Source organism: Pantherophis guttatus, chromosome 1 (genome assembly GCF_059756535.1).
Source record: "Pantherophis guttatus breed Tessera chromosome 1, ASM5975653v1, whole genome shotgun sequence".
NCBI classification, from domain to species: domain Eukaryota; kingdom Metazoa; phylum Chordata; class Lepidosauria; order Squamata; family Colubridae; genus Pantherophis; species Pantherophis guttatus.
The window spans coordinates 13,789,798-13,803,183 of NC_142063.1; the positions used below are offsets into that span (position 1 = coordinate 13,789,798).

Genomic DNA, 13,386 nt, shown 5'->3' on the forward strand with positions numbered 1-13,386 from the left:
ACATTCCAGGTGTGGTGAGATTGTTGTGCAAAGAACACCGATGATAATGTTTGTGCAAAAGCAGTGTGGCCTACATCCGGGGTCTCCAACCTTGGCAACTTTTAAGACTTGTGGACTTCAACTCCCAGAGTTCCTCAGCCAGCAAAGCTTTGCTGGCTGAGGAACTCTGGGAGTTGAAGTCCACCAAGCTTTGCTGGCTGAGGAACTCTGGGAGTTGAAATCCACAAGTCTTAAAAGTTGCCAAGGTTGGAGACCCCTGGCCTACATGACGCTGTGGAAGCCAAGTCACTGTCTGCCTTTCTCTTACAATTGACTAAGATCCAGTTAAAAGAATCAGAACCGATCCAAACTCTCTCCATCCCTAACTTGATTCAAAAACATTTCCACGGCTAGTTTTTGTCTCCACTTCTGATTGTTCTTCTAGATCCTAATTGGTTTTGCAGATGTATAAATGCAGTCTGGGTTTCATTCTTCTTCCCCTGGATACACACACACACACATTCTCACACATCATCACCGATCAACAGATGAGCAACAGCCGAGGAAGGAGTTGGGGAGGAGGAGGAAGAGATTCAACAGCTTCGGAAAAGTTGGCCAGACAAAGCAAGCGGCATTTTGCAGCCAAAGGGGGAGAAACTTGACAGGTCGGGACAGGTTTCCAAACAAACTGCATAGCCAGCAAGGATGTTTCTCTGCTGACTTGAGATCCCACCTGGGCGAACTCCCCAAAAAAAAAAAAAAAGGAAATGCTATTAAAGAAAAACAGAATCTCATCCAGGAATAACAAAGTTGGAAGGGACTTTGGAGGTCTTCTAGTCCAACCCCCTGCTCAGGCCATGCCCAATTCCTGCAACCGTTCATCATATGTTTTAGCTTCCAGTCCCCTAATCATCTTTGTTGCTCTTCTCTTGCCCTCTGCACTATTTGGGGCAGGCTGTTTATTTTTATTTATTTATTTTATTTATTTTATTGGTTCGATTTATATGCTGCCCTTTCTCCGGAGACTCAGGGCGGCTTACAATGCGTTAAGCAATAGCCTTCATACTTTTGTATATACCTGCTTAGTAGGGCTTTCGCCCCCCCCAAGCGGTTTTTCTTTTTTATACAAAGTCAGCTTATTGCCCTCACAATCCGGGTCCTCATTTTACCTACCTCGAAAGGATGGAAGGCTGAGTCAACCTTGAGCCTGGTGAGATTTGAACTTGCAGTAATTGCAGGCAGCTGGTGTTACTTAACAGTGCTTTAGTCTGCTGCGCCACCAAGGCTCACTATTCCAGTGAATATATGAAATTCAGTCTTTTTATTGGATTTTTTTCCCCTAGTTGTCCCCTCCTGCCCTAAGGAATCCATCTCCTGAAATGTAGACCCATGCTCCCCTGCCACATCAAAAAGGGTAGACCCACATTTTAACCTTTTTGTGCTATGGATCCTTTGGAGCAGTGGTGGGATTCAGCCGGTTCTCTCCGGATCGTGCAAACTGGTAGTGGTGACTGCGGGAGGCTCTGCCAGTGGTGAAATCCAATTTTTTTTTTACTACCGGTTCTGTGGGCGTGGCTTGGTGGGCGTGGCAGGGGAAGGATACTGCAAAATCTCCATACCCACCCCACTCCAGGGGAAGGATACTACAAAAATCCCCATTCCCTCCCCTCTCCTGGGGGAAGGATACTGCAAAATCTCCATTCCCACCCCACTCTGGGGCCAGCCAGAGATGGTATTTACCGGTTCTCCAAACTAATCAAAATTTCTGCTACCGGTTCTCCAGAACCTGTCAGAACCTGCTGGATTTCACCCCTGGGCTCTGCCTACCCACCTGGACGTAATGCACGACTACTGCGTATGCGTGCTCGCACTTACATTTGTGAACCGGTAGGGAAGGTAAGTGAATCCCACCTCTGATTTTGAGTCTGGTGAAAGGTCTCCAGACCTTCTCAGAAAAATATATGGAATGGCTAAAATAATCTACACAGATACTGTACTACAGGGGTGGGTTCTAAATTTTTTTACTACCGATTCTGTGGGCATGGCTTATTTTGTGGGTGTGGCTTGGAGGTCATGTGACTAGGTGGGCGTGGCTAGCTGGTCAGTCATTTCTGGAAGGTCCTTGCACTTACGACCAGTCCTCGCACTTACGACCAGACTCATTTGTTCGCTTTTAACACTGATCAGCTGTAGGGCGGCCCTTTGAAGCCCCGCGGCAAGAGTTTAAACAGTTTTTTTCCCTCTAGTCATCAGCTGGGACTCAGAAGGCAGCAATAGATTTGGGGGGGGGACCAAATAAAAGATAAGAATAACTTGGGGGGTGGGGAGAACCGGTTCGGTGACGTCATATCGTCACCGCTACCGGCTCGGCCGAACCAGACCGGACCGGGAGGAACCCACCACTGCTGTACTACAAAGGAAGCCAATTCCGCTGAAATGCAGTTCTCAAAATATTGTTTTTTAAGAAAAAAAAAAACCCAGTCTAATAACTTTACTGAATTTATTGATGCGAATCAACCTTTCTGGAATCTAGAGACCTTCAATTACTAAGTACATTCATTCTTGAATTAAAAGTTTGATTTCAATGGAAGACTAACAAACTTATTCCCCACGAGAAGTTGATGGACTCTTGAAATCACAAACCAACCTATCCTGCAGCATTTTTGACTTATTTATTCAGCTCCTACTGTGTAGCTGCCCATCTCAATCAATGACTCTAGGCTGCTTACAATTCCCCCCCCCCCAAAAGAGAAGAGTTAAAAACATAAAAATCATTTTATTGATCTGCGGGGTGCTTGGTGCTCTCTGAGCTTGGCGGTTTTCTTGCAGACGTTTCGTTACCCAAATTAGGTAACGTCATCAGTGCTGCTGATTGATTTGTATCCCGCCTTTATTATTCTTAGCAATAACGCAAGATGGTGAACATATCCAACACACCTTCCTCCTCCTATTTTCCACACAACAACCCTGCCAAGTTATTAAATTATTAAAAGAGTTGAGCTGATAGAGGAGGATGGCCCAAGGTCACCGAGTGGCTTTCATGTCTAAGGAGGGACTACAATGTACCGTCTTCAGCTGATTGGTCCAAAGTCATCTAGCTCATTTTCATGCCTAAGGCAGGACTAGAACTCATGTCTCCTAATGATTGGCCCAAAGTCACCCAGCTGGCTTTCATGCCTAAGGGAGGACTAGAACTCACCTTCTCCTGGTGATTGGCCCAAAGTCACCCAGCTGACTTTCATACCTAAGGCAGGACTAGAACTCACCTTCTCCTGGTGATTGGCCCAAAGTCACCCAGCTGGCTTTCATACCTAAGGGAGGACTAGAACTCACCTTCTCCTAGTGATTGGCCCAAAGTCACCCAGCTGACTTTCATACCTAAGGGAGGACTAGAACTCACCTTCTCCTGGTGATTGGCCCAAAGTCACCCAGCTGACTTTCATACCTAAGGCAGGACTAGAACTCACCTTCTCCTGGTGATTGGCCCAAAGTTACCCAGCTGGCTTTCATGCCTAAGGGAGGACTAGAACTCACCTTCTCCTAGTGATTGGCCCAAAGTCACCCAGCTGGCTTTCATGTCTAAGGCAGGACTAGAACTCACAGTCTCCTGTTTTTTAGCCAGGTGCCTTTATATGATTTAAAACTGATTAGTTTTAAAACAATAAAAACATCCTAAGTAAATACACAGCAGCTGACATAAGTTAACTAGTTAACTTATTAGTTACAGATTTAGTTAACTAGTTACAGAGCCGATGTGGCACAGTGGTTAGGGTGCAGTACTGCAGCTACTTCAGCTAACTGCTAGATCAGCGGATCAAATCTCACCGGCTCAAGGTTGACTCAGCCTTCCATGTTTCCAAGGTGGGTAAAATGAGGACCCAGATTGTTGGGGGCAATATGCTATTTAGTATACTGTCTTTGGTGTAAGCCGCCCAGAGTCCTCGGAGAGTGGGCGGCATAGAAATATGAATAATAAAATAAATAAATAACAGTCGTTCTACCCATGGTCTTAACTTGATAACACCAAGATATAATAATCCCGCAGCATGGACACAACGCATGATGACAAGCTCTGGTTTCCATTAACCAGGTTTGAGCGTATCAACTCGAGCTAGCCTGAATCCTCGCCCCAGAGATAACAGGGTTTGAACTAGAGTTCCTTGCTTGCAAAACTTTGTGCTTGGCCCTGGATTGTGCAGTCCTTCCCTCCCACCCGGCAAGGGACACATCCTTTCCATATTTGCAAAGGAAGGGAGGTGCTTTTCCCCAACAGTTACCGCTGGGGTGGAGGGTGCCTCATCTGTCAGTGAAGGCGTCAGTTGTGCAAATCAGTTGTGTTTGCATTCCAGCTATGCAGGCCTGGGGTGGAAACTGTGCCCAAGTTTTGAGCTGGCACTGCCTGGGCTCAGCTGTCAGAAACAGCTCAAAGTCAGAAGAGGGTCACCTTGATGTGCAAAGTGACATCACGAGGCTCTCACAGTGCTGATTGGTGGACCGACTGATTGACAGCAGTCCTGATTGGCTCCAACCCCTTATATTTATTTGGTTGATCTTGTTTGATATCTCACTTAACTTTCCACTACCAAGGTCTTAACAGCTGACTGGGGGATTCTGGGAGTTGAAGTCCCCACATCTTAAAGTGGCCCAGGTTGAGAAACACTAATCTAGTGGACTTGACTTGTCCAATTTGGTAATTTTAATTCCTTGAATAAAAACAAAACAAAACACGAAGCTGGCATGCTACAAACTAAGACGGGGTGGGCAACTGTGGCCCTTTTACAACCTGTGGACTTCAACTCCCAGAATTCCTGAGACAGCCAAGCTGGCTCAGGAATTCTGGAAGTTGAAGTCCACAGGTCATAAAGGGGCCATATTTGCCCACCCCTGAACTAAGACACTTCAAGCACAATTCTCTGTTAGGGCGTCACATCAAATCCAGAGAGATTCTAAAGAAATCTAATCAGGGGAAGCTACAATCCAGGATGACTTTTGAGAAGTTGGCAGATCGAGCCTTCAAAGACACAAAGATTTAAGTTCAACGTAGCAGAGATAAATTTCCCTTCCAGTAAATGGGTGTTTTGTGATTGAGGATGCCAATCACAGCAGCTATTTTGGGAGTGTGCCCATTCTGGTTCTCAAAAATCCAGTTTTTGCTGGATGCAGGGAGGCCTCGACTTACAACAATTCATTTAGTGACTGTTTCAAGTTACATCAGTATGGAAAAAAACTAAAGAAAAACAGAGTTGGAGGTCTTCTAGTCCAACCCTTTGCTCAAGAATATCCCGTTTTGCACAAATAGTTGTACAATCCCAAAAACTTCCATTGTTGGAAAACCCACAACTTCTGAAGGCAAAATGTTCCACTTATTAATTGAAATGTCTCCTTAGTTTCAAATCTCTCCATGATAACTTTACATTCAACTTTTGCTTTGTCCTCTGGTGCTTTGGAAACTAACAGAATAACAGAGGTGGAAGGGACTGTCCGATATTGCCTGCATATGATGCACCAGAGACTAGAAGGGGTTAAGTCTTTACAGACATCACATGTGACTATATCAGCCAATGAACTCTCTTATTGGACTTTTTACCTAGAAACCACTTGGATATCTTCCCCATTTTTTCTCTCTCTCTCTCATCTATCTCTCAGCGAGACAACACGTGAACTTCTCTCTCCTCTCAACATCTGAGTCATACAGTTAGGGTAAAAATGCAACAGGACACCCTGTTCATTATTGTATGCATGTATATATTTGTAAATAATAAAACAACCTTTTGAACCTGAAGCTGTATTGACCTCGTAGAACCAAATGAGCACGACCATCAATACATATCTGATAGGGACCTTGGAGGTCTTCTAGACCACCCCCATGTTCAAAGCAGGAGACCCTGTACCAGGAGTGTCAAACTGGACTTCTTCAAGGGCCAGATCAGCATTGTACTTCTCCTCTGCAGGCTGGGTGGCGGGGGGGACATGGGACAGATGCCTCCTGCAGCACCCTGCCAGCCAAAATGGGGCACAGGTGGGACATGCACGGCCCCCCCATGGCCTTGGCCTGGATGGCCTCCTGCAGTACCCAACTGGCCAAAATGGGGTGTGGGGGAGCTATGGCAGAGTACTGCAGGAGGCTGTCCAGGCAGAGAATGGGCTACGGGGGGGGCATTTTGGCCAGGAGAGTGCTGCAGGAGGCCATCCAGGGCAAAAACGGGGCGCGGGACGTGCCCCGTTTTGGCTGCCAGAGGCACCGTGGGGGCGGTCCTTTGCTATTTCCAGGCCAGATTTAAGCACCTTGAGTTTGACACCTGCTGCCTTATACCATTCCGAACGAATGGCTGTCCAATCTCTTCTTAAAAGCCTCCAGCGATGGAGCATCCACAACTTCTGGAGGCAAGTTGTCCCACTGATTAATTGTTCGCGCTGTTAGGAAGTTTCTCCTTAATTCCAGGTTGCTTCTCTCCTTGATTCGTAGCCATCCGTTGCTTCTTGTCCTGCCTTCAGGGGCTTTGGAGAACAGGATGACCCCAGTGGTGTGAAATCCAATTTTTTTTTTACTACCAGTTCTGTGGGTGTGGCTTGGTGGGCATGGCAGGGGAAGGATACTGCAAAATCCTCATTCCCTCCCCACTCCTGGGGGAAGGATATTGCGAAATCTCCATTCCCACCCCACTCTGGGGCCAGCCAGAGGTGGCATTTGCTGGTTCTCTGAACTGCTCAAAATTTCCGCTACCGGTTCTCCAGAACCTGCTGAATTTCACCCCTGGGATGACCCCCTCTTCTCTCTGGCAGCCCCTCAAATATTGGTACCCTGGCCCCTAGCCAAGGAGACACATGTCTTCCTCTCTGAAAGTCCCCTCTTAGCAGCTCCACTTCCTCTTAGGTTGAGCAAAGGGTGAAGGACCATCAAAGCAAAAAGAAAAGACATTTCAAAGCCCCCACCCTCCCTACACATACATCTATCCAGCTGGCCCAAATCTGATGCAGCCTAGCTTTTCCTTTCCTTTCCTTTTTTTTCTTTCCTTCCTTCTTCTTTTTTTTCTGGCCTGGAGACACTCCATGACTCATAAAGCCCAAAGAGGAAGCACCGAACGAGAAAGCGGGAAACCAGGCCAAAGCCGCAGCTGCTGGAAGTGCCGGCGTTACGTCAGGCCTTGCATTCCACCCGGGATGTGGCCTCCACTTGGTCTCCCTGGAAACGGTTACACCAAACGGCACACACATCAGCCAACGGTGGAGGGGAGGGGGGAGGAAATTCCAAAAACGATCCATTTAGGCTGCATTTTCGTAAGCGTGCTCACGTGCGCCAAGGGGGCAGGAAGAATGCCAATATGAGGTGAGCCGGAGGGGAAACGGAGGGCGAGCTGTAATTTTTTTTTTTTAATTTTTTTTTTTTTAGCATCCTGGAGTGGGGAAGAAGGAAACCTGATTGACTGAGTCTGATTTGCAAAATTCTTGGCACTTTGCAACGAGATTTCAGGCTTGCTTTGCAATTCAGCCACGCCGCTGCTCAGCTCCGGCTAAACAACATGATTTTTTTTGGCAAGAGAATTTGCATGCCTTGCTTGCTGGACTGCAGGTGCTGAAGAAGGGGGTGGGGAGGGGAAATGAAGGTTAACGAGGAGGCAAAAGGAAGAAATGAAACAAAATCAGAGTAAAGTTATTAATAAAATTACTCCGGATTGGAATTGAATAGGGGTGCTTCAAGTAAAGCCTGACCAGCTGCTCGGCTGTTTTATGTAAAAATCTTTTTACAATACAGATCGTCCTCAATTTGCAACCTCAACCGAGCCCAAATTTCGGTTACTGAGACATTTGTTAAGTGAGTTTTGCCCCATTTTATGATCTTTTGTTAAGTGAATCATTGCAGTTAAGTTAATAACATCGTTGTTAAGTGAATCTGGCTTCCCCATTGACCTTGCTTGTCAGGAGGTCACAAAAGGGGATTACATGGCCCCGGGGCACTGCAGACGTCATAAATATGAGTCAGCTGCCAAGTGTCTGAATTTTGATCACGTGACCATGGGGATGCTACAGCGGTCCTAAAATGTGAAAAACGATCAAGTCACTTTTTTCAATGTCGTCGTAACTTTGAATAGTCACTAAATGAACGGTTGTAAACGGAGGTCTACTTGTATTGTATTTAATACAGGGGTGAAATCCAGCAGGTTCTGGAGAACCAGTAGCAGAAATTTTGAGCAGTTCAGAGAACCAGCAAATGCACCTCTTGCTGGCTCCTGGAGTAGGGTGGGAATGGAGATTTTGCAGTATCCTTCCCCTGCCACGCCCACCAAGCCACACCCACCAAACCACACCACGCCCACCATGCCACACCACGTTCACAGGACCGGTAGTAAAATAATTTGGATTTCACCACTGATTTAATATATAGGTAGTCTTTGACTACAACTGGGACCAGAATTTCCATTGTTAAGCAAGACTGTTGTTAAGTGAGTCACACCCAGATTTACCTTTCCCACCCAGTTTTTAAGTGAATCACTGCAGTTACTAAGTGAGTCACACTGTCATTAAGTGAATCCAGCTTTCCCCATTGACTTTGCCTGATGGAAACTGACAAAATGGCAATAATGGGGCCCTGCAGCCATTGTTAAATACATGCTAGTCCTCAAGTGCCTGGATTTTGATCACACGACTATGGGAATTCTGCAATAGCCGCAGGGGTGAAATCCACTTACATTTGCTACCGGTTTGCAAATAGGAGCATGCGCGCACACTCGCTTCGCTTGCGCGCAACACCTCTGTACATGCACAGGATCTTTTGTGCATGTGAAGAACATCAAAAACGGGACGTGATGATGTCCGGGCGGGTGGGCGGGTGCGCTACCGGTTTGCCCGAGCTGGATAGAACCGGCTGCATCTCACCACTGAATAGTGGTACGTATGAGGATTTATTTTATTTATTTATTTTTCAAATTTCTATACCGCCCTTCTCCTTTCGGACTCAGGGCGGTGAACAGCCAAGATAAAAAACATTTATACACAAAAGTTAAAAATAGATTTTAAATAATTAAATAAATTTGGCCCGTAATTTAAAACATTTCAATTAAAATCCATATCAAATTATAAAACCAACCATAAAATCAGGACAGCCCGGCTAACTGAAAAAAATAGGTTTTTAGGGCCCGAAGAAAAGTCCGGAGGTCGGAGATCACTTGTATCTCTGGGGGTAGATTGTTCCAGAAGGTAGGTGCCACCACAGAGAAGGCTCTCCCCCTGGGGGCCGCCAGCCGACATTGTCTGGCCGACGGCACCCTTAGGAGGCCCTCTCTGTAGGAGCGAACTGGCTGGTGGAAGGCAATTGGTGGCAGAAGGCGGTCCCGTTAAGTACCCCGGCCCTAAGCCATGGAGCGTTTTAAAGGTGATCACCAACACCTTGAAGCATACCCGGAAGTCCACCGGAAGCCAATGCAGCTCGCGCAGGAGAGGAGTCACATGGGAGTGCCCCGTCACTCCCATAATCTCTTGCGCGGCCGCATTCTGTACCAGTTGGAGCCTCCGGGTGCACCCCAAGGGGAGCCCCATGTAGAGAGCGTTACAATAGTCCAGACGAGAGGTGACGAGTGCTTGAGTGACCGTGCGTAGGGAGTCCCGATCCAGAAAGGGGCGCAACTGGCGTATCAGGTGAACCTGATAAAAAGCCCCCCTGGCCACGGCCGTCATATGCCCTTCTAAAGACAGCCTTGCGTCCAGGAGGACACCCAGGTTGCGGGCCCTTTCCGTGGATGAGTTCTACATCACTTTTATCAGGAATCGCGTAACTCTGAATGGTTGCTAAATGAACAGTTGTAAGTGGAGGACTACTTGTATTCAGGGATCCCTGCCTCATAGAAGCTACAGGGGAAAAAAAGCTCTTTTCTGAGAGAGATGTACTCCTTCTATGCTCAGAGGGACAGTGTCCTTTGTTCCATTGAAGTGAAATATATTCCGGAGAACAACTCAACCAACCCACAGTTCTTACTTAAGGTGCAAATTACTCAGTTCAAATTATCATGTTTGAAAAACATTATATGAAGACCCAAAAGGTGCTTTTTTCAAGAGGCAACTGGATTTTCTGGTTTTTCTTTGAAGACGTTTCGCTTCTTCAGCTTCTCAGATGAGAAGCGAAACGTCTTCAAGGAAAAACCAGGAAGTCCCGTTGTCTCTTGAAAAAAGCACCTTTGGGACAACCATGACCTGGATGACTGAGAACATTATGTGAAGGCCCAGCTCCCTTGAGAGTCCATGACGTTGGTGGAAGGAAAGTGAAATGACCCCAAGCACGGGTGATGGATTCATAACATCAGTGATGGGTGTACCCAGTGGTGAAATCCAATTTTTTTTACTACCGGTTCTGTGGGTGTGGTGTGGCTTGGTGGGTGTGGCTTGGTGGGCGTGGCAGGGGAAGGATACTGCAAAATCCCCATTCCCACTCCACTCTGGGGCCAGCCAGAGGTGATATCTGCCAGTTCTCTGAACTACTTAAAATTTCCGCTACCGGTTCACCAGAACCTGCTGGATTTTCACCCCTGGGTGTACCGTTGGAAGGCTTGATCTACCAGATTGGGGACAAATGATTCTGAGGAAAGTTTGTTTTGGTGGTCACTAAATGTTGACCTTCTCTTGATCACCCATCATCAATCAGCATTAAAACCAAGCTCTCTGAAGAAGTCCATGAAGTTGGGAAAGAGTAAAGGAAGAGAAGCAGAAGATGACCCGCAGTAAGCGTGATTCTCAAATACAATGGTGATGGGTACACCGCTGAAAGATCTGCAGAACCAGGTTGGAGAGAGAGTTGGAAGGAACCTTGGAAGTCTTCTAGTCCAACCCCCGCACAAGCAGATCCTATACCCGTGATGGCGAATCTATGGCACGCGTGCCACAGGTGGCACACGGAGCCATATTAGTGGGCACGCCAGCTCAGCTCTGGGGCGCATGCGCATGCTGGCCAGCTGATTTTCGGACCTTCTGGGTCCACCAGAAGCAGGGAAACAGGCTGTTTCCTGCCTCTGGAGGGCCTGGGGGCGGGGTGGGGAAGGCCCATTTTTCTTTCTTACCTGGCTTCAGATCCTCTCTGTGTATCTGTGGAGGGCGAAAACAGCCTTTCCCACTCCCTTGGAGGCCCTACGGAGGCTGAAAGGGCCCATTTCCCGACTCCCGGTGGGACAGGAAGTGACGTTTTTTCCTGTCCCCAGACTCCAGAGACTCCTAGAGAGGCTCCTAGAGACTCCTAGAGAGGTACTGGAGGCTGGGGACAGCAAAAAACGTCACTTCCTGTCCCACCGAGAGTTGGGAAATGGGCCATTTCAGCCTCCGTAGGGCCTCCAAGGGAGTGGGAAAGGCTGTTTTCGCCCTTCCCAGATACACAGAGAGGATCTGGAACCAGGTAAGAAAGAAAAACGGGCCTACCAGGCCATCATGTGCCAGGAGCGGGGGGGGGAGGGGGTTGCGCACATATGCGCATGGGCATGTGCGCGCACGACCCTCCCCCGCCCCCCTCTCCTGGCACACGATGGCAAAAAGGTTAGCCATCACTGTCCTATACCATTCCAGACAAATGACTGTCCAATCCCTTCTTATTAACTTCCAGTGTTGGAGCATTCTCAACTTCTGAAGGCCAGTCGTTCCATTGGTTAATTGTTCTGTTAGGAAGTTTCTTCTTAGTTCTAGGTTGCTTCTCTCCTTGATTAGTTTCCATCCATTGTTCTGCCTTTAGACGTTTTGGAGAATAGCTTGACTCCCTCTTTTTTTATGCCAACCCCTGAGATATTGGAGCACTGCTATCATGTCATCCCTACTCTTCCTTTTCATTGGACTAGACATACCCATTTCCTGCAAATGTTCTTTGTATAATTTAGCCAGTGGTGAATTCTGAATTTTTTTACTACCAGTTCTGTGGGCGTGGCTTGGTGAGCATGGTGTGGCTTGGTGGGCGTGGCGGGGGAAGGATACTGCAAAATCTCCATTCCCACCCCACTCCTGGAGGAAGGATATTGCAAAATCCCCATTCCCTCCCCACTCTGGGGCCAGCCAGAAGTGGTATTTACCGGTTCTCCAAACTACTCAAAATTTCCGCTACCGGTTCTCCAGAACCTGTCAGAACCTGCTGGATTTCACCCCTGGTTTTAGCCTCTGGTCCCTTTAATCATTTTTGTTGCCCTTCTCTGCACTCTTTCTAGAGTCTCAACGTCTTCTCAATCCATGTGGTTGCCAAGCGTGGACACCAACTTGACCGCACATAATCAATCCAGCTTCTTCAAGGAAACGTTGAGCATCTTGATCTTAGTGTACCGATGATGTTACCTAGATTGGGTAATGAAACATCTGCAAGAAAACAGCCAAGCTCAGAGTGCACCAAGGACTCCATAATTCAACCCCGAGCTACAATTATTCCCTTCTTATCAGTGAGCTTAGTGCATTATTCAAACTGAAGATTCTTCTACCTCAAGAATTGATACCTAGGAGCACAAGCCAAGATTACATTCATTCGAGTAGAGTGCAACCAAAAAACCATGCAAGTAAACCAAGGTTACTCAATTCTTCGGTAAATTCTGTATGTAAATTTGTTCCTAAACCCTTTTTCGCTTAGATTTCCCAATCTAGCCCCCACTGTCCACTATGACTGGAAATATCATACGTGGATCTTGGGTGTGTCCAAACGAAACAGAGAGGTTTTTAAATCAGCAGAACTCAAACCGCCATCCTGTGACTTTCCCTGCAAGGCTTGGGGTGGGGGTGGGGGTGATTGGGAAGGGTGACTGACTCATTCCCAGAGGAACCTTCGGTAGAAAACGCAACGTCAGGGAACTTTCTGTCCGAATGTGACACATCTTTTTAAGTGGCTCAATCTCATCGGCTACACTCCGTTGGCAAGCGCAGGATTTGGGCACAAAATGTTTTAAAACCACCTGACCTTAAGTGCGGGCACATTTTTTTTCCCCCTCACGGGAGAAAATGAGATTTAACTTGAGCAGCCCACTGGAGAGTGACGAGCTTTGAGATGTTAATGAACTGTAGAGCCGAACTGATCTTCTGCACAACTGGATCGCATCCTGGCATTGTCCTCCCTCAATTTTCTCTTGGGGGGAGGGGGGATCTGCTCCTCCCCCACTTTAGCCACACATGATTTCTGCAGTTAGAAGCTGCCACTCAAATAAACCCATCAGTCATAACTTCCAGGCAGCTGGGCCAGAAATAAAAGGAGGATGTTACTTAAGAATTTTTGGTGTGTGTGTGTGGGGGGGGGGGTGTTTCAAAGCAGGGGAAGTAGCCCTCGCCATACCTCAACCTTGTACACATCAGATCGGCTGCTTCGAATCAGGAAGCTGAATCAAGATTTGTTCCCTGATTCAGCATTTGTTCTTAAGTCCTAACCCTTCCAGTTGAATTTGTGTGTGTGTCTTCCTGTCCACCCTCCCT

The 13,386-nt window shown here is 47.3% G+C and overlaps 1 long non-coding RNA gene across 1 annotated transcript; it reads left to right on the forward strand.

Annotated features, from left to right (window-relative positions):
- Nucleotides 1-7,198: 7,198 nt before the first annotated feature.
- Nucleotides 7,199-13,183, forward strand: LOC117668584 (uncharacterized). Its single transcript, XR_004592316.3, has 2 exons — nt 7,199-7,306; nt 12,147-13,183. It is a non-coding gene; the product is annotated as an uncharacterized LOC117668584 (long non-coding RNA).
- Nucleotides 13,184-13,386: the final 203 nt, after the last annotated feature.